Here is a 22,083-nt window from a genome sequence, read left to right as displayed (position 1 = left end):
TCATTATTTTCATTTTCTAACCATTTCCAAATATTTTGTCCAACAATTTGTTTTAAGCACATTTTTAAGAAATCCTTAGAGTTTTGTCTTAGAAATTTGTAACTCAAATATTGTAACATGCTTTTTCTTGTTTCTACACATCATTTGTAGATTATGGTTTTAACACTTAAATCTTACTCAAATTTCGAACTCTAGAACTATTTCATATGGAGTTTTCATAGATATAACACATATATAACTTGGCATACATGTCTAACAAGCAAGTATAACTAGATTCAAACAAAACCTTGACTTGTATTCTCCCCCAAAACCATGAAAACATCAAAAAGAGGGGTATGAAGCTCACCTTGGGTAGAAGATAGTGTAGGTGAAGAGATGGGATGAGGAGTTAGAGCCTAGAACACTTGAAGAGTTTGACAACTCTTGGAAGCTTAGTATCTCCTAGGAACATCAATACACAATATCTTGTGTGATCATGATGAAATAACAAAGTAATATAGAGAATTTACTAGTCATAATAGAGTTACTTACAAGGAATTAGAAAGAAATGGTGAAGAGGATGAATTCTGGAGCTTGTTTGGAGTTCCTTGGGAGAGTTCTCGTTGGTTTACAGAATGCAAATATGAATTGTGGAATGAGGAAATGGGGTTCACGGTCCCTAATATGGGATAAGGAGTTGATAAGATGTTTACTTTGATTACTGTTGGGTAATGCTTGAATTACTGAGATATCTCTTGGAATTAGCCACTTACAGCTCATAGTCCGTTAACATCATTGAAATGGGGAAGGGTTCACGGTCCAAATGGACCTTAAACTATGGTTTATGGTCTAAATGGAATCCCCTAAGGGGGTTTACGGCCAAAAGGGACCCACCCAAAGTGGTTCACGGCCTAAAGTAGTCTAGATTGGTGTTTATGGTCAAAGTTTGGTGGCTTGAGGGGGGTTTACGGCCAAAGTGGGTTATGGTAAGTAGTTCACGGCCAAACATGCCTCATAAGGGGTAGTTCATGGTCTAAATACTTTCTAGGGGAATGTTCATGGTCAAGGATGTTCATGGACTTTAATGTAGTGGTTTTATGTTAATAAGATCAATATCTTGACGTAATATAAAATTCGTATTTGCTTGCATTGACTTAGGGACTTTAGGGTAGCATAATTCTCGAACATTACATTAACACATCATAATAATAGCGTATCTACAGTTATTACACATACGGGACTCTTTTGGCTTGGTTTCTAGACTTGAAAAATTTCCATTTGTGACAACATCCCCCCGTTAGAGGGAATTTCGTCCCGAAATTCTTTAGAAGTCATTCTTACGAACTAGCGAAAAGGTGAGGGTATTTCTGCATCATTTGATCCTCGCGTTCCCATGTGAATTCCGGTCCGTGCTTGGCGTTCCATCTAACCTTCACAATGGGGATGCGGCTTTGTTTCGTGCGCTTGACCTCTCTATCCACAATTTCGACAGGCTACTCGACGAATAGAAGGTTCTCATTCACTTCGATCTCATCTAGTGGAACTGTGAGGGTTTCATCCGATAGACACTTCTTTAGGTTTGACACATGGAATACAGGGTGTACATTACTGAGTTCGGAGGGTAGTTGGAGTTTGTAGGCTACCGGACCGATCCGTGCAAGGATCTCGAATGGTCCGATGTATCGGGGATTTAGTTTACCTCTCTTTCCAAATTGTATCATACCTTTCCAAGGGGAGACTTTTAACAGCACTCGGTCACCCACCTGGAATTCCAGATGCTTTCGCCTTCTATCTGCATAGCTCTTTTGTTGGTCCCAGGATGCTTGGAGTCGTGCTCGGATTTAGACTATCTTTTCCGTGGTTTCTCGAATAATCTCGGGTCCAGTGAGTGTGCTATTGGACGTTTGCCCTTTTGCTAGCTGGGTGTCTCCCACCTCAGCCTAGCAGAGGGGCGATCTGCACTTCCGGCCATACAAGGCCTCAAAGGGAGCGACTCCTATACTTGTGTGGTAACTGTTGTTGTATGAGAATTCGATTAAGGGCAGGTGAGTATTCCAAGATTTTCCAAAGTCTATTACACATGCCCGAAGCATGTCTTCTAGAGTTTGAATGGTTCGCTCGCTTTTGGCCGTCAGTCTGAGGGTGGTAGGCAGTGCTCATATCCAGTTGAGTTCCCAAAGCTTTCTGGAGCGACTGCCAAAAACGAGAGGTGAATCTACTATCTCTATCAGAGATAATAGATATAGGCACCCCATGGAGTCTTACTACTTCCTTCAGGTATATTCGCGTTAGTCTTTCCATTTTGTACGTCTCCTTTATTGGCAGGAAATGGGCAGATTTTGTTAATCGGTTAACGATCACCCGGATAGCATCCAGGCCGTCTGCCGTCTTGGGTAATTTCATTATAAAATCCATTGTTATCCTCTCCCATTTCCACTTGGGTATTTCGGGTTGCTGAAGTAGACCCGAGGGCTTTTAATATTCCACCTTAACTTTGGTACAAGTGAAACACTTGCCCACGTAAGTGGCAATCCCCGCTTTCATATTCAGCCACCAATAATGTTGTTTGATATCCAGGTACATCTTGTCGGAGCCCGGATAGATAGAGTACCTCGTTTTGTGAGCCTCATGCATTATCACGTCTCGGAATCCACCGAATTTCGGTGTCCAGATTCTGTCCATCAGGTAGTAGGCTCCATCTTCTTTGATCATCAGATTCTTTTCCATTCTGCGCAATGCTTCATTGGCGACGTTCTCCGGTTTCAAGGCTTCCTGCTGAGCCTCCTTGATTTGTGAGGATAGATGGGAATGGATGGTCATTTTCAACGTCTTTACTCGGCGTTTCGAGTATTCCTTTCGGCTTAAGGCATCGGCTACCACGTTAGCCTTGCCTGGTTGGTACTTGATTTCGCATTCATAGTCGTTTAGTAGCTCGACCCATCTCCGCTGTCTCATGTTCAATTCTTTTTGATTCAGGATGTGCTGAAGGCTCTTGTGGTCTGTGAAAATGGTGCACTTTGTACCATATAGGTAGTGCCTCCAAATTTTCAGGGCGAAGACCACAACTCCCAACTCGAGATCGTGGGTGGTATAGTTTACTTCATGGGTCTTTAGTTTCCTAGATACGTAAGCTATCACCCTTCTGCGCTGCATAAGCACACAGCCTAACCCTTGATTAGAAGCATCACAGTATACTACGAAATCTTCTGTTTCCTTTGGCAAGGACAACACTGGGGCACTGCAGAGGGCTTGTTTCAGGGTTTGGAAGGTAGCTTCTTGTTTGTCATACCAATGGAAGGATATGCCCTTCTGGGTGAGAGTGGTGAGAGGCTTGGCGATTTTGGAAAAATTTTGGATGAACCTTCGGTAATAACCAGTGAGGCCTAAAAATTGTCGGATTTCGGTTGGGGTTCTTGGAGTTGCCCAACCCTCAATAGATTTGATCTTGGTAGGGTCCATGTATTCCTTCTTCACTGACTACATGACCCAAGAATTCCACTCTGCAAATCCAGAACTCGCATTTGGAAAATTTGGCGTATAGCTTCTCCGCCCTTAGAGTTTCCAAAATCTTTCGTAAGTGCTGGTTGTGCTCTTCCTCACTCTTAGAGTAGACGAGGATATCATCGATGAAAACGATCACGAAGTTGTCGAGAAACGGCCGACAGAATCAGTTCATCAGGTCCATAAAGGTTGCGGGTGCGTTTGTGAGGCCAAAAGGCATGACTACGAATTCGAAATGCCCATAACGGGTTCGGAAGGCAGTCTTCGGTATATCCTCCTCTCGGACTCTTAGTTGGTGGTATCCGGACCTCAGATCTATCTTGGAAAAGTAGCTGGCTCCTTGGAGCTGGTCGAATAGATCATCGATTCGAGGGAGTGGGTATCGATTCTTGACAGTAAGCTTGTTTAACTCCCGTTAGTCAATGCACATCCTGAAAGATCCGTATTTCTTCTTGACAAACAGGACCAGAGCTCCCCAAGGCGAAAAACTCGGCCTGATGAATCCTTTGTCGAGAAGTTCGCTTAGTTGACTAGATAACTCTTGCATTTCGGCAGGAGCTAATCTATAAGGTGATTTGGCGATTGGAGTGGCTCCAAGTACAAGATCAATTCGAAACTCGACCTGACGCTCAGGGGGTATTCCTGGCAAATTCTCGGGAAATACGTCGGGAAAGTCACGTACTTCTGGAATATCGTCAATGTTCTTCTCCTCCTTTGTTTTATCCAGAACATGAGCAAGAAAGGCGTGATTCCTTTTATGCAAGCACTTTTGTGCTTGGATCCCAGAAATGAGTCGTAGGTTTGTGTCGGGTTTATCGCCATACACTATTAGGCTTTCGTTGTTGGGAAGATGAAGGCGAACGACCTTCTCGTGACACATAATTTCAGCATGGTGGGGGCTTAACCAATCCATACCAACAATCACATCAAAGCTCCTAATATTAACATGCATCAAATTGATTGGGAAGGAGCGATTATTTAATGCTAATGTGCACCCTACGTAGATATCATTGGTTGATTCTGTTTTACCATTGGCCATTTCGACCGTGAAAGTTTCGTTCAATTTGTGGGGAGTTTGATTGAGCAGGTGTTTGAATTTGTGACTTACGAAGCTCCGCTCAGCACCACTATCAAATAAAATGCATGCATAAGAGTTGTTGAGGTGGAACGTACCAGTCACCACGGTTGGATCTTGCACTGCCTCTCCCTGTCCCATAGCTAGGACTCTCCCTGCATTCTGATTGTTGTTCTTGGGGCAGTTGCGTTTAAAGTGGCCGGTTTCCCCGCACCTGTAACATGAACGGCTGGCTCCGACGTTGTTTTCAGTGGGTTGTTTGTTTTGTTGTGGGGGCATCCTGCAATATCGGAAAGTATGTCCTTTTCGGTTGCAGTTGGTGCAGTGGAAGTCCTTGCATGCCCCGAAATGGTGGTAATTACACTTGTCACACTTGGGATTGGAAACCGCGTATGATTTGGCTGGAGTTGTTGTGGTTGAGGCTGGTGCTGGTGGAGCTGGTGCGACTGGAGCTGCAACAGAATGGACCGCTACTGTTTGTGATTTCTGGGACGACCCTAATTTCTGTCCCCTTTTTCGCTTGTTCTCCCAGTTTTTCTTTCTTCCTCCCTCTTGCTTGTTTTCTCCCTCGTTCACTTTGGTACTCTTCTTGTCGATGTGATCATAAAGCTTCTTGGCCAGGCGCTTTGCACTGTCATAGGTCTCGGGTTTCGAGGCAATCACGTTACCTTGAATGGGAGGAGTCAATCCCCAGATGAATCGTTCGATCTTCTTTCCCTCGGACGTAATCATACCAGGACACAAGAGAGCTAGTTCGCTAAATCTCGAGATGTACGCGTCAATGTCCGAGTTCTGTACCGTAAGGTTCCACAGTTCTTGCTCGAGCTTTTGTACCTCCCCTCGGGGGCAGTACTCAGCGATTAGCATCTCCTTTAGTTCTTCCCAGGACATGGCGTTCGCAACGGGAAGTGTCATGGCCTCAATGTGGCCGTTCCACCATGACAAGGCCTGGTCGATGAATGTACAGGCCGCAAATTTCACTTTGCTCCCCTCCGGACATTCGTAAATCTCGAATACCGACTCAACCTTGTCGATCCATCGCTTCAAGGCTATGACTCCTCCAGTCCCGTTGAAAGTACGGGGTTTTGCGTTGGAAAAGTCCTTGTAGGTGCAGGCCTTTACAGGCCCTTGATTCATCCCCTGATGGGAGCTTCTCGTCCCTTGGCCATTCCCACCACCGTTGTTTCTAGTTTGTATGTGGGTGAGGGCTGCCGTCACCGCAGCTGAAATTGCCGCTTGGAATGCAGCAGAATTCATATCCTGCGTAGGCGGCGGCGGTGGTGCTGTGTTGGTATTCTTACAGGTTGGTCTCTTCGACATCTTTTTGTCATGGAACATAAGGATAATGAGTATACAATGATTTCAGATATTGGTGATTGTTTAGAGATCGCGGTGGTTTGCTTACGCAACCCAACCCGATGTTAGAGAACATAGCAGACACGCCTGACATAAAACACATAACTGTTGCATTAATGATAATTTCTTAGCACACACATGAAAATTTGCCTTCGAAAGGCATTTGGTACATTGAGGAAACAAAGTCTGCTAGTACATAGATTCGACGAGGAGGGTGGTTACTTAGTTTTTAGAGTTAATTCTACATTCATAAGCAAAAGAGAGTTCTGTGGTTAACGGCAGCAAGTAAGACGGGTTCTACTTGCACTGAGTAGCATTTGATGGTGCGGCTGACGACGAGGATGCACCCTGAAGCTCAGCTAGTCGACGCTCAGCGATACGCACCCTCTCCTCCAGAGTAGCATGTCGCACATGATATTCTCTCACCTCTGCTCGTGCAGCGGTAAGGTCTTCAATCAAGCGCTCCATTGGGACATAGCTCTGTTCAAGGTCCTGGATGCGAGCATTTGCTTGCTCCAAGGCAGCTCTCATCTGCACCATCTGATCGGCTGTCACTTGAGCCTGATCGCCGATGTCTCCGATTCTTCGGACCACGACCGGAAGAACGCGGTCAGCGGGTCCTCCCTGAAAAAGGTCGTAGAATCTTTGCTCCATCCCATAAGGAGGTGGTTGTTGTTGATGCCTTCTCCATCTCTCGATGTCATGAGCCCATGGAGGCATAGGACCATAGGGGCCCAGACGATGTGAAGGTACCCTATTGACGTAAGGAGGGTCGATGACTTCGGACTCGGCGTTCGACACATCATCATTTTCTTCTTATTCATTGATGTCATCTTCCTCGAGTTCTTCCATGGGTTCTTCCTCTGGGTCTTCCTCGATCCACCCTCCATTACCCTGATTAGGGAAATAGGGATCGCCTGGCAAATGAAATCCTGCCATGTCGTCTGTACGAGAATAGGGCATAAGAAGAGTGTAGAAAATTTTTGAAGCGACAAAATACTCCTATAGTATTTTTAATTAGTTAGGTTTGGTTCTTAAAACTTTTGGGATAACTAGTTGATAAGTTTTAAACTTGTTGCAACACCACTACCATGTAACGTTCCAAAAAATTCAATAAATTTAAACATTTAAAAACATTTATATTCATAATAAAAACCATTAAATCCATTAATTAACCAAAACCGTTATGTTTCAAGTATTCAAATAACATTTCAAAATCAAAACATTCTTTCAATAATATTAATCAATTTATACTTCAAAACAACAACGGAAAACTAATATTCTTAAAATCCCATATCAAGAGTATGTGACAAGGACCCAATCTTCAACTGCGCTAGTGTACAGTCAAGCTAAAGCCTCATTCATATCATATGTACCTGTAATAAGCATTTTATAAAGGAAAGGGTAAGCACGAATCTTAGTGAATCCGAACACAACATAACAATAGAAGCATTACATCCTACTCCTACATTCCATGCCATCAACAAATATACAAACATCCATATAATATATAAACATCAAGATCATACATCTAGTGTCTATTTGGGAACACATACCAAACAACACCCAAATAAAGAATCGGTATTCAGCCGTCGAGTCCACGGACTTGGCGTTTCTGCCTTCGGTCCCCCTGACTTGGCACAATGGCCTTCGGTCAGTCGGCTCGGTATGCAGCCGTCGAGCCCAAACGTATCGACTCGGTATTCAGCCGTCGAGCCCAAACATATCATGCCTATACATTCCACATAACAAATAAGTACATCAAATATAACTAATACAACAAGTATTACTTTAACTATCAACCATATAGTTCCTAGTGTCACCCGACCTAATAATAGTCATATAATACCCTAAAGTTATGAAGTGAGGAACTCACCTCGAATAGCAACACTCTCCAAAGTAGGTCGAGACACCCTTTACACCATGTCAACCTTCAAGCTTCCTAATAATAGCAAATAGAGTTAAGTTATGGTCCTTTGATATCTCAAAAGTATAATGACTCATGGGTTATTTTTTTCTGATTTATACATAAAAGTTATGGTCTGTTCGGGACCTGTTTTACCCCCTTTAAACACCTTAATTTTTAAAACTGTTTTATATGCATGAAGCTCAGGTCCTTATCTTTAAAAGTAGTATTCGCACACCTCAGAACGATTTTTCTATAATTTTTTGGCGATTTTTACAAAACTGCCTTGAAAAGCAGTTCATTACGGACCAGTCTGGGTAAATGGTCGATTTCACCCAAGTTAAAGGCATTTCTAATTTTTGGTCAAAACTAATGAAATGTAGAGAACGCAAAAATGAAACTTTTCGAACTAGTTTCGACCTAAAAGGATGTTCCATAATTTTATACGATTTTTACAAGACAGGGACATATTAGACTTTTTATGTTAATTTCCCAGCTTTGACTTATTAGGTTAATTTGGCATCTTAACCCAATAAGTCATCACTCCATGACTTCAATCCCTGAAAACTGATGTTTTAGCAGTAGCCATCTTGTCTCTAGTCTAAATGAAAATCCCGACATCAAATCATGACTCAAAGCATACAACTTTAATGAGAAAACAAAAGTATAATGCCCCTTTTAGTAAGTCCTTCGAGTTAGGGTTTGGTTTCTCCACAAACTCTAGCTTCCTATTCCCGAAACTCCACCAGCCATTGCCACCATAGTACACTGGCTAATGGTGGATGTGAATGGCAGCCATGGCCGACGCCATAGTGATTCTCGTTTATACCAAAATAGAACAAAAGAGAAGAAGAAAAGAATTCGATCATTCACCTTTCACAACCGATATTCCCTTGATCCCACCTTCTTGCTCGACCTCTCTACTCTTTCTCCTTCCTTGGATTGACACTCTAATTGTAGCCTCTCTCATCGACCAGAAAATGTCCCGCTCTCCCTCTTCCCGGCTTGTAGTAATCGTGACGCGCACACACACACACGGGCTAGACGTGGGCTTTTATCTAATTACTTTTCCCATATAAAAAAAAAGAGATTAGCCCATTCACTTATTAAAACCGATCAGCCCTCCTCCCATAATCGGCAATACGAGGTTTAATGCAAACTTGCAATGCGCTCCCCTCTACAAACTCGTAATGTCAAGATTTGTCCCTTAAACTAATTCTTTGACAACAGAAGGTTTTAATTTTTGACACCTTTCATCCCTTAACTTAAATAATCATTTTTATTATCATTACTTATTACTTTTATTTATTTAATATTATTTACTATTATTCATTCATTTATTTTTATTATTTTATAAGTATATATATTTTCACGAGTAATGAAAAATGGGGTGTTACATACCACTCCCAAACACATGTTGGTCATATCTCAAATAAATAGAGTTGAGCATGCTATATTTATCCCATTTATGATTACATAATTGTCCAGGTTTGACTGTAGTGTTCAACCTTTGAGTTCTTATGTTTTGTAATTGTTATGATACGGTTCTAGCAAGTATGTTTACTTTTAGTCAGAGTGTGTTTTAGTCCCATTGTATTTATAGTTGTATATCTTGTATGGCTAGATATACTAGTTCACTATAAACAATGCTCTGATACCAATCTGTCACACCCCCGGACCAAGCGGCGGAAACGTCCGGAGGCGGGTGACTTCATTGTACAGTATCATAACAATTGAATATAAATGAAACATAGCAAATTCAAACACCATACATCAATATATCAAACTTACATTGTTTTACATCATGTTTATGTTTTGAATTACACAAAAGAAACAATGGTGAGTAAGTTCAATAATACATCAAAATAATTCAGCATCCGCGGCTCACAAACCTGCATACTGATTTCCTGAGAATACAAGTCGTTTGAAAAGCGTCAACATAAAATATGTTGGTGAGTTCATAAGCATTTTGTATAAAAATACATGTCAGTTGGAAAACCAGAAAATCCAATATTTTCTTATCAAAATAGTTGTAAGTCTCGTTTTAAATCAAGTATAGTTGCTTGTGTGTGTTAGTTTATCGTTTTCGAATTCGTATACAATTGTTTTCCCCAGAAAATCCTATATTTTCCGAATGTGTAAAATAGTAGTATTAAAACCCTAATACTTGTGTGATAAAAGCTTTGTTTAAAGTATCCAAACAATCGTTATTATAGTCAAAAGGTGTAACATGTGTTTATTTCTAAACAATTCACTGTTATATTCTAAGTGAGTCGTTATAACCATACTAATATGACGGAGGCCTGTCTTGGCGTTTCTCAGGCGTCTGCGTTTGTTAAAAGACATTTGTCACCCTAGACTGGCCGGTCTAGCTGTAGCGAACAACAAAGGTGCGGGGTGTCAACCCCGTATAGATCTATACACAAATTCCCGCTCTCCCTCCAGGAGACTCTGGTTATAACTCTTTACAGGACTTTAGGCGTACACTAATATTTATATATTTAGGTACTATGGAGATTCGTCTGACTAGAATACTAACAGGTTTTGAGCAAATCATGAAAATCCATTATTTATTAAATAAATAACAATAGTTATACTCGTTGACTAGATCTATCGTTTTCGTTTATCGAGGATAATACACTTGGAATCATATTTATCAAAAATGACCCAATATTATCGGTATTGGCAAAAATGGCCCTTCTTTTTATAAAGTATCAAATAAGACCCATATTTGCCGAAAGGTGTCATAAGTAGCCCAAAACTTGGTGAAATGTGTGAAAATGGCCCATTTCTTCTAAAATGTTCATTGTAGACTTATATTTGAGAAAATATTCAAAAAGGCCCTTGTTTATCAAAAACTTCATTTTTGTTACTTTAAAAACTGAGGTGTCCAATGATTTCCCCAAATTAATCCCATAATCCAAAATAATCCTGGTAAATTTATATGGCCGAAAATGGTCCCCCAAAAATATCATTATTTCCATTTTCTAACCATTTCCAAATATTTTGTCCAACAATTTGTTTTAAGCACATTTTAAGAAATCCTTAGAGTTTTGTCTTAGAAATTTGTAACTCAAATATTGTAACATGCTTTTTCTTGTTTCTACACATCATTTGTAGATTATGGTTTTAACACTTAAATCTTACTCAAATTTCGAACTCTAGAACTATTTCATATGGAGTTTTCATAGATATAACACATATATAACTTGGCATACATGTCTAACAAGCAAGTATAACTAGATTCAAACAAAACCTTGACTTGTATTCTCCCCCAAAACCATGAAAACATCAAAAAGAGGGGTATGAAGCTCACCTTGGGTAGAAGATAGTGTAGGTGAAGAGATGGGATGAGGAGTTAGAGCCTAGAACACTTGAAGAGTTTGACAACTCTTGGAAGCTTAGTATCTCCTAGGAACATCAATACACAATATCTTGTGTGATCATGATGAAATAACAAAGTAATATAGAGAATTTACTAGTCATAATAGAGTTACTTACAAGGAATTAGAAAGAAATGGTGAAGAGAATGAATTCTGGAGCTTGTTTGGAGTTCCTTGGGCGTTGGTGTACAGAATGCAAATATGAATTGTGGAATGAGGAAATGGGGTTTACGGTCCCTTATATGGGATAAGGAGTTGATAAGATGTTTACTTTGATTACTGTTGGGTAATGCTTGAATTACTGAGATATCTCTTGGAATTAGCCACTTACAGCTCATAGTCCGTAAACATCATTGAAATGGGGAAGGGTTCACGGTCCAAATGGACCTTAAACTATGGTTTACGGTCTAAATGGAATCCCCTAAGGGGGTTTACGGCAAAAGGGACCCACCCAAAGTGGTTCACGGCCTAAAGTAGTCTAGATTGGTGTTTATGGTCAAAGTTTGGTGGCTTGAGGGGGGTTTACGGCCAAAGTGGGTTATGGAAAGTAGTTGATGCGTGCAAATAGCTACACCTAATTTTAAATTTATAACCTAACTTCCTTAACTAACTAATTGCACCTAGGCAGTGTACCTAGTCAGACTATAGTATAGCTTGGGGTAAGTCGGGTGTCGATCACAGGGAACGGTGTTGACTAATTAATTTATCTACTACTAAATTAACCTAATTATTAACAAAGCAAGGGGTTTTATCTAATTTTGCAAGTTTAGATAAACTTAATTCTCAATACCAAATTCAATCAATTAACAAAACACTTCTGTTAGTTCGAATCCACTTTCCCTCAATGGTTTATAATTTAGCTATGACAATTATTGTTGGTTAACAATTAATAAAGTATTAGCAATTCAATTCCAAATTTACTAGCATTTAATCAATTCATGTAAATCAATGTATATTCACACATTAGTTAACACAGAATTTATTATTTAATAGATTGGAGCTATGTATGATTAATTTGCAAAACACACTTATGATCATAACATGAGTTCTCTAGCAAAGCCTAATTGAATACTTAATTACTTAACTAAGATTTGGTTGATCCTAGCTCTAATAATTTAATGTTCACTAAATTACCAGGTATTCTAATTCATGCAGATTAATAGTCACTAACTACACAGAACAAGAATTAAGAGCAATCAAATACTAAATCAAACATGCTAGGTAAAAATCAATTAACACAAGTCATAACCAACTAATAAGTCAAAGCTAAAGTATTAAAACCATGAGTTCCAGCTTCATCTAGCTAACAGAAGTAGCTAGATTTAGCTGGACATCCTAGCAATCAATTCAACAAAATCCATAATCGAAAACATAATAAAGAGTACCAAACAATGAATCAAAGTATGAACTTCTTCTTCCTTGGTGTTGAAACCCTATTCCAGAACTTATTCTCCTCTGGAAATCGTCTCCAGGTCTTCCTTCTATCAGCCAAAAATTCTCCCAAATCGTAATGGACAAGGATATATATAATTTCTGATTTTTCCCCATTCACGTCGTGAGCCAATAAGTCTCACGTCGTGAATATGAGATAAGCATAATCGGCAAGGACTCTTTCATCCGGATGCATATCTTCTAGAATTCTCCACTCACGTCGTGAGTCATGAAATATTCACGTCGTGAGTACGATAATTGCTGAATTTTCCATTCTTCTTTCCTTCAAGCCTCCAAAGTTCCATGTTTTGTCAATTTCAGTCCCTATCTTCGAAAATGCTTCTATTTGGCTGCAAAATATAATTTTAGCTTATAAGTACCATTATTCAATGCAAATAACCAAATTATTAGTAAAAATGTAAATAAATATTACATAAAAATATGTATAAATATGGCAATATCAGTAGTTCACGCCCAAACATGCCTCATAAGGGGTAGTTCATGGTCTAAATACTTTCTAGGGGAATGTTCATGGTCAAGGATGTTCATGGACTTTAATGTAGTGGTTTTATGTTAATAAGATCAATATCTTGAAATAACATAAAATTCGTATTTGCTTGCATTGACTTAGGGACTTTAGGGTAGCATAATTCTCGAAAATGACATTACCACATCATAATAATAGCGTATCTAAAGTTATTACACATACGGGACTCTTTTGGCTTGGTTTCTAGACTTGAAAATTTTCCATTTGTGACAAACTCAGATCGTCTCTGGTCTGCGTAACTCTTCTGATGACTCTGAGCCGTCAGTAACCTCTGTCTGACCTGCTGAATCTGCTCGGTCGTCCTGAGCACTATCTCGGTGCTCCCTATCACTCTATGCCCCACCTCTCCCCAACAGATAGGAGTCCGACATCTCCTTCCGTACAGAAGCTCGAAGGGAGGCATGCCGATATTGGAATGATGGCTATTGTTGTAAGAAAACTCATCCAAGGGCAAATAAGTGTCCCAACTTCCACCGAAATCCATAACACATGCACACAGCATATCCTCGAGCGTCTGAATCGTCCGCTCATTCTGCCCGTCTGTCTGTGGGTGATAGGCTGTACTGAAATGCAGCCGGGTTCCCAAATCCTCATGAAACTTCTTCAAGAACCTGGAAGTAAAACGCACATCTCGATCTGACACTATCGATGTCAGCACTCCATGCCGAGCTACCACCTCTCTCACGTAGATCTAGGCCAATCTCTCTGCATAAGAGCTCTCACCGATAGCGAAGAAGTGAGCACTCTTTGTCAACCGGTATAGAATCACCCATATCGCGTCAACCCCACACGCAGTTCTTGGTAACTTGGTGATAAAATCCATGGTGATCTGTTCCCACATTCACTGGGGAACCTCTAAAGGTTGCAACTGACCATGGGGACGCCGGTGCTCTGCCTTGACCCGACGACAGGTCAAGCATCTCTTGACTACCGATGCCACAACTCTCTTCATAAAGGGCCACCAATAATACCTCTTCAGATCCAAATACATCTTAGTGGCCCCCGGATGGATCGAGAACCTCGATCTATGTGCCTCCTCCATCCATATACATCGAGCTCCACCGGTATATGGGACCTAAACTCGACCTCGGAAGGTCATAAGCCCCCGACTATCTGTATGAAACTCAGAAACCTACCCGACCACACACTCTCTCTTGCAGTTCTCCGGTCTCACAGCCTCAACCTGAGCCTCTTGGATGGTATCCAAGACTGGAGTCATCACCATCATCCTCATACACACATCTCGGATTGGAACGCTCTCGGCTCTGCGAGTCAAGGCATCGGCTACCACATTAGCCTTGCCTGGGTGATATAAGATCTCGCAGTCATAGTCCTTCACCACATCCAACCACCTCCTCTGTCTCATATTCAGGTTGGGCTGATCTATAAGGTACTTCAGACTCTTATGGTCCGTGTATATGGTACCGGACACCATAAAGATAGTGGCGCCAAATCTTGAGGGCGAACACCACCGCCCCAACTCCAAATCATGGGTGGGATACCTCGTCTCGTGAGGCTTCAGCTGCCTCGATGTATATGCTATCACATGACCCCTCTGCATCAATACCGCACCCATCCCTGATATATATGCATCACAGTAGACTATAAAGTCCTCCACTCCTTCCGGAAGGGCTAACACCGGAGCTTCGCACAATCTCTGGCGAAGAGTCTCAAATGACACCTGCTGCTCAGGCCCCCAAACAAAAGTAACGCCCTTCTGGGTCAATCTGGTGAGAGGAACAACAATCTTGGAGAAATCCCTGATAAATCTCTGATAGTAGCCGCCCAAACTCAGAAAACTCCTGATATCGGACGGGGATCTCGGCACCTCCCATCTCATAACTGCCTCAATCTTGTCCGGGTCGACCAATATCCCATTCTGATTAACGAGGTATCCCAGGAACTGGACCTCCCGTAACCAGAAATCACACTTGGAGAATTTGGCATAAAGCCTCTCCATCCTCAATACCCCAAGAACCTCTCGCAGATGCTCCTCGTGCTGCTCTCTGGACCTCGAATACACCAAGATGTCGTCGATGAACACGATCACCGACCTGTCCACCATAGGCTTGCACACTCGGTTCATGAGATCCATGAACGCTACCGGTGCATTGGTAAGCCTGAAAGGCATCACCACGAACTCGTAATGCCCATAACGAGTTCTAAAGGCCGTCTTCAGAATATCCCCCTCGCAAACTCTCATCTGATGATACCCAGATCTCAAATCAATCTTGGAGAACCAAGATGCCCCCTACAACCGATCGAATAAATCGTCGATCCTCGGAAGTGGGTAACGGTTCTTGACCGTCATCTTGTTCAACTCCCGGTAATCGATACACATCCGGTGTGAACCATCCTTTTTTCTTGACAAAAAGGATCGGAGATCCCCACGACGAGCTACTCGGTCTGATAAATCCCTTCCCCAACATCTCCTAAAGCTGTGAGGATAACTCCTGCATCTCTGGCGGCGCAAGGCGATAAGGTGCCTTGGCCATAGGCGCCGCATCCGGAACTAAATCAATCCGGAACTCCACTTGCCTCTCAGGAGGCACACTTGGAAACTCCTCGAGTAACACGTCCGGGAACTCGCAGAATATCGGGACCTCGGAGATAGAACTCGGTCTCTTTGTAGCAACCCGCATATCCATCACATACGCCAGAAATCCCAAACAACCCTGCTGTATACTCTGTCTCGCTCTGCCAGTAGAGCAGAAAGCTGATCCGGACCTGGTACCCTCGCCGTACACAGTAAGCACTCCCCCATTAGGGTATCGTATGGTCACCATCTGCCGCTCACAGTTGATCATAGCTCCAAACCAACTCAACCAATCCATTCCCACTATGACACAGACGTCGCTCATCGCTATCGGCACTAGATCTGTAGAGAACTCAACAACAAAAATCTCCAACACACATCCCAACAACACATCGGTGGCGAAAACCGCATGCTCATCGGCTATAGAAACCCTCAGAGGCCGACTCAACGCCTCGCGTATAACACTAATGTGACAGATAAAAGATAAGGACACGTAGGATCGATTCGCACCCGAGTCAAATAACACAAAAGCAGGTACATAACTCACAAGAAAAGCACCTATATACAACACAACATAGGCATAAACAAATCTTAAAATAACAGAAATAGGGAAAAATATGTACCAGCCACGACATCGGGTGCTGCGCGGACCTCCTCCGCTGTCAGCTGGAATGCTCTCCCACTAGCTCTCGGGGTCTCGGCCTTCACCGACCAGCTGTCAACAGTACGCAAGGCAGCGGGAGCGGAAGCCTGAACTGATCTCTGAGTAAGCTGGGGACACTCGGCTTTTCGGTGGCCCGTCTGATTGCAATGAAAACAGACCGAGAATCCCTTGGGGCAATCCTTCGCCATGTGACCCTCCTTGCCACATTTGTAGCAAATCCCTGCTTGGCAAGACCCCTCGTGGCTCTTGCTGCACTTGCCACAAGTGCAGTGTAATGCCCCGATTCACATGTATTGAATTATATAAGGATTTTCTTGATTTCAAGGCCTACTCGACGAGTTGGTTGCCCTGACTCGTCGAGTAGCAGCGGGTTGGTCCGCGTGTTTAAGGGATCTACTCGCCGAGTCCAAGGAGGGACTCGACGAGTAGGAGCTGGAGGATGAAACCCTAATTTCCGGGGTTTTGCACCCTATTTAAGGATCACTTATCCCCTTTAGCCTCTCTTACTGCCTCCCTTGAGTTCAGAAACCCTAATTCGTGTTTGCTCTCTCTATTTGTGTGCTTCATAGCTTGGAAGAGGGATCCTGGAGTAAAGGGCTTGGAGTTCAAGAATCTTGGAGCAAGGGGCTGTTATGGATCCGAATTCTACCCTGTCTTGGCATCATTTTGGAGGTAACAAGTTTTTACCTTGGCTCTCCATTTGCTAGATCTCTTCATTTAGGGTATTTGATCCCTTTTTCTTTAGGGTATTGTGGTGATATTCCGATTTGGGTCAAGATCTGAGGTTTGCAACCTCAGATGTGGACTCCTTAAGCCCCTCATTGTCAAAAAGTATCAGTTTTGTCAAGCCATGACCTTCCCCTTTACCTTAAGCCACTCCTTTAGCTTGTTTTGGGTCATTATCATCTTGCATGCACGTAAAGTTTGCAACTTTACGTGATAAACGTGCCCTAGGAGCTTGGATCTGCAATATGGAGCCTTTTCATGGCTTAAAAAGCACCTGTATGGATGAAGGACTGAAGGGACTCGGCGAGTTGCATGGTCAACTCGGTGAGTCACATGGAGATGGTCCTGAACTCGACGAGTTGGATGAACAACTCGGCGAGTCTGATGAAGATTGTCTTGGACCCGTCGAGTCTGTAGAGTGACTCGGCGAGTCGGCTAGGGTTTTTCCCCAATCGTTGGATGCTTATGATCTTGGCGAGTAGCAAAGGGAAAACTCGACGAGTGGCCAGGGAGTTTCGGCCAGAAGCCTTAGGAACTCGACGAGTCACTCTAGTGACTCGGTGAGTAGTCAATTATTCAAAAAAACTCAGCGAATGGTTGTTTGCACTCGACAAGTTCAGGTCAACATGGACTGTTGACCTTGGCATTTGACTTTGACTTGGACCATGGATTGACTTGTGGACTTTTGGGGGCATTATGGAATTTATAAACATGATTATATGGCAACTTTAGGTGGTAGAGTTTTGGGCGGCGATCAGAGAGTTTGAACTTATCTTCCGAGTCGACAGTTGCAAGGTGAGTTATCCTCACTATATCAACAGGGTCTAAGGCACCAAGGCCGACCCTTTATGGATTGGTATCTGGATTATTGCATGATATGTTTATTGATTTACATCCTGATAGTTAGGATGGTGATATGCTTATGCTTAGTGACCTGGTATATAGGATGATGCGATGTTAGTGACTTGTTAGGTCGGTGTCCTGATTATAGGATTGGTTCTATGCTTTGTGATCTGTTGATCGGTTTGACTGTTATGCATGCTAGCGTATGATATTTATGTGCACATGATTGTTTGTTGGGGGTTGGGTTGAGGCAGTCCTGCTTTGTGCTGAAGGCCAACATACCCAGAGCGGTCCGGACAGACTACATGCCCAGTAGGGATGTTAGTCAGACCGAAGGCCTGACGAGCGGTCCGGATAGGCTGAAGGCCCTGCGAGGCGGTCCAGATATGCCGAAGGCTCGGAGAGTGGTCCAGATAGACTGAAGGCCTACGAGGCTGTCCAGTCAGGCTGAAGGCTCATTAATGCATGCTGTTCTGTAATTGTTGATATGATATGTTTATGATTGTATGAGGATGATATTTTGGGGGTAGCTTACTAAGCTTTCGGGCTTATAGTTTCAGTGTAATGTTTCAGGTACTTCTAGTGATCGTGGCAAGGCGAAGGCATGATCATACTGCTCCTCCTGCTGTTATGATTTTTATGAAATGAAACTGGGATACTCTGATATTTATCATTTTGAAAACAAATTATGTAATGTTAAAATGGTTTTAAGTGTTTTGAAAAAATTTTAATTTGGCATGATTTTATGGGTGTTACAAGTTGGTATCAGAGCCTTGGTTTGAGTGAATTGGAGGAACATTCATGTGAGTCCAGTCTCAAATCAAGGAAGAATTTTCAAAATGGTTTTTAAATGGTTTTCAAAATAAGTAAAGGAGGATGCAAGTGTACGATCAGCCGGAGCCAGTAAGTAGACCCCAAAATACCATACTGTTGTTTGATGTCATGATGTGTTAGAACAACATGCTAGAGATAGGCTAGGGATCTTCAGAAATTGCATGATAGATTTGCCTGATTATATGATGCCTGCTAGCCTAGGGTTTTCTTTATATTAGATTGACATCGTTACTCTAGTTGCTTAGTGTATGCATCACGGTTATACATAATTAAGATCTTATAGCCTGAGAATGTTTGATTTGGCCTTATGTTCTGTTCTTGTTTAATTGGGAGCTTAGGGTAGGACTGGATATTCGAAAGTCTATAGGGTCCAACGTTATGTATGGCTAGCATACACGAGTGCTGTAGGGGTGGTGGAAGCTTCATGGATGGGTGGGATGTGTGAGGCCGGGATGCCAGTTATGTGATATTTAGCATTCCTTTAGGAGTGAGGATTGAGCGCTCGCTATGATTATGTATAGTGTTAGGGCGTTGTGATGATACTTGAGACAAATATGGGTAGGTGTGGAAGGTAGTATGGGCCCGTACTACTGAAAGCACAGGACCCATACGCGTAGCAAGGAAGTCACAACCCCTAGGGTTGGTTGGGAATTGGTTCCCTGTTGTTACTCGGATTATCTGACATCTTTCGATATGTTTTCAGAATGGTGGTTACTCGACGCTTTGTGGCTGGATCCGGGTCAGGATCGGGATCAGCAGACGGAGGCCAGGAGGAGCCAGCAACACCCGAGACTGTGGTTCAGATGGGTACAGATGAGTTGGATGCCAAGATTCAAGAAATCCTGCATGATGAGGTTGCTGCTATGTTTCGGACACAACTGCTGGAGATGTTTGGGTCGATTAAGACCGCCATGGTCGAGTACTTTGATGAGCGCTACGCAACCCTTGCGGAGACGGATGCCGCAACAGCTGCATCAGCTGTATCCGCGGCAGGATGAGGAGCCAGTAGGGGTTTCCAGTATCGGGACTTCGATAACACGAAGCACCCGACATTTGACGGTACCCAGGATCCTATTCGAGCCATGAGGTGGTTATCTGACGTGGAGGGCTGTTTCTTCACGTGTTCATGTCCTACTGACCAGAAGGTCAGATGCGCCCTGAACCTGCTGAGGCTTGGGGCCAAGGACTGATGGAGACTGACGACAGGGTCATACATTGATGAGCAGAGAGATGCTGTTACTTGGGAATAGTTCCGAGACATGTTCCGCACCCGTTACATTCCGTGGGTCGATCGGGAACGTTTGGCACAGGAGTTTTTGAGTTTGAGACAGGATGGGGAGTCGGTGACGGAGATCACCCGTATGTTCACCGAAAGGGCGATGTTTTGCCTGGAGTTTGCTTCCGAGCAGGCCCATATGACACGTTATCTGAGCATGATCAAGAGTGACATTCGACAGTTTGTTGCCACACAACGATGTGATAGTTTGTTAGAGTTACAGGAGGGCGCTAGGCGGCGTGAGTTGGAGATTGAGCTGCAGTTGAGGGAGCATCGACCGGCCCCGACACAGTCGCAGCCGGCGCCGAAGCGGTCTAAGACCGCTGATTCTAGGACTGGGAGTCAGCAGAGAGCCGCCCTTGTGGAAAGTGCGGCAAGGGTCATACTGGGGCTTGTCGAGCTAGTAGCGGGTGCCACAGGTGTGGCAAGGAGGGGCATTTTGCTAGCCCCTGCCTCGGATATGAGGATATGTTATCATTGTCATCAGGTTGGTCACGTGAAGACCAACTGTCCACAGCTCGCGGCAAAGCCGGCGCAGGATCCAACGCCGGCTACATTGAGGATTACAAATGGGAGGCCAGTTAGGGCGAAGCCTCCGAAGGCTCAGGGACGTGCCTTCCAGCTTACAGCCGAGGAGGCCAAGGTAGCACCGGATGTGGTTGTTAGTATGTTTCTATCATTTATCTCAATCATTATATCTGTTTTTATGCTTATCTGTTGTACTTGTGATTAGGTACGTTTTTAGTGAATTCCTTGCCTGCATTGGTTTTATTTGACTCGGGGGCGAGTCGGTCATTCGTATCTCAGACTTTTAGTAGGGAGTTCAGTGTGCCAGTAGGCGAGTTAGAGTGTCCATTGCGAGTCTCCATCGCCAACGAACACGGGGTTTCTGCTTCTTCGGTCTACCGAGGATATGATTTGGAGATCTTTGGGGTATCCTTTCCGATAGACTTGATTCCGATTCCCATGAGGGAAGTATGTGTGATTGTAGGGATGGACTGACTTAGTAGATTTGGTGCCATGATTGATTGTGAGGGCCAGCGGGTGGTAGTTCGAACCCCAAGTGGGGGAGAACTGATTGTATATGGCGAGGGCACCTGAGTGGGATCAGGGTTTTGTTCAGCCGCCAGGGCCCGACAGTATATTCAGCAAGGGTGTGCAGGTTACCTAGCGTACGTGGTAGATACGCGGGTTGGGGATCAGACTTCAGTTACAGAAGTTTCGGTGGTTAGAGAGTTTGCTGATGTGTTCCCGGAGGAGTTGCCAGGGATACCTCCGGAGAGGCATGTCGAGTTCCGGATCGACCTGGTGCCCGGTGCGGCCCCTATCGCCAAGGCGCCGTACCGTTTGGCGCCACCCAAGATACAGGAGTTGTCGTCACAGTTGCAGAACTGTTGGGAAAGCAGTTCATTCGACCTAGTAGCTCTCCTTGGGGAGCACCGATCCTTTTCGTTAGGAAGAAGGACGGTTCGCACCGGATGTGCATTGATTATAGGGAGTTAAACAAGTTGACGGTGAAGAACCGTTATCCACTCCCGAGGATAGATGATCTCTTCGATCAGTTGTAGGGTGCATCTTGGTTCTCCAAGATTGATTTGAGATCGGAGTATCATCAGGTCCGGGTCAGAGAGGAGGACGTGGAGAAGACCGCGTTCCAGACTCGTTATGGACATTACGAGTTCGTGGTGATGCTGTTTGGGCTCACCAACGCGCCAGCAGTATTCATGGACCTGATGAATCGGGTCTGCAGACCGATGCTTGATCGCTCGGTCATCGTGTTTATTGATGATATCTTGGTATATTCCAAGATATCAGCTGTATCCGCGGCAGGAGGAGGAGCTAGTAGGGGTTTCTAGTATCGGGACTTCGATAACACGAAGCACCCGACATTTGACGGTACCCAGGATCCTATTCGAGCCATGAGGTGGTTATCTGACGTGGAGGGTTGTTTCTTCACGTGTTCATGTACTACTGACCAGAAGGTCAGATGCGCCCTGAACCTGTTGAGGCTCGGGGCCAAGGACTG

The sequence above is a fragment of the Lactuca virosa genome, chromosome 1 (assembly GCF_052849685.1).
Source record: "Lactuca virosa cultivar CGN04683 chromosome 1, Lactuca_virosa_CGN04683_v6, whole genome shotgun sequence".
NCBI lineage: Eukaryota > Viridiplantae > Streptophyta > Magnoliopsida > Asterales > Asteraceae > Lactuca > Lactuca virosa.
This window is presented reverse-complemented; position numbering follows the sequence as displayed.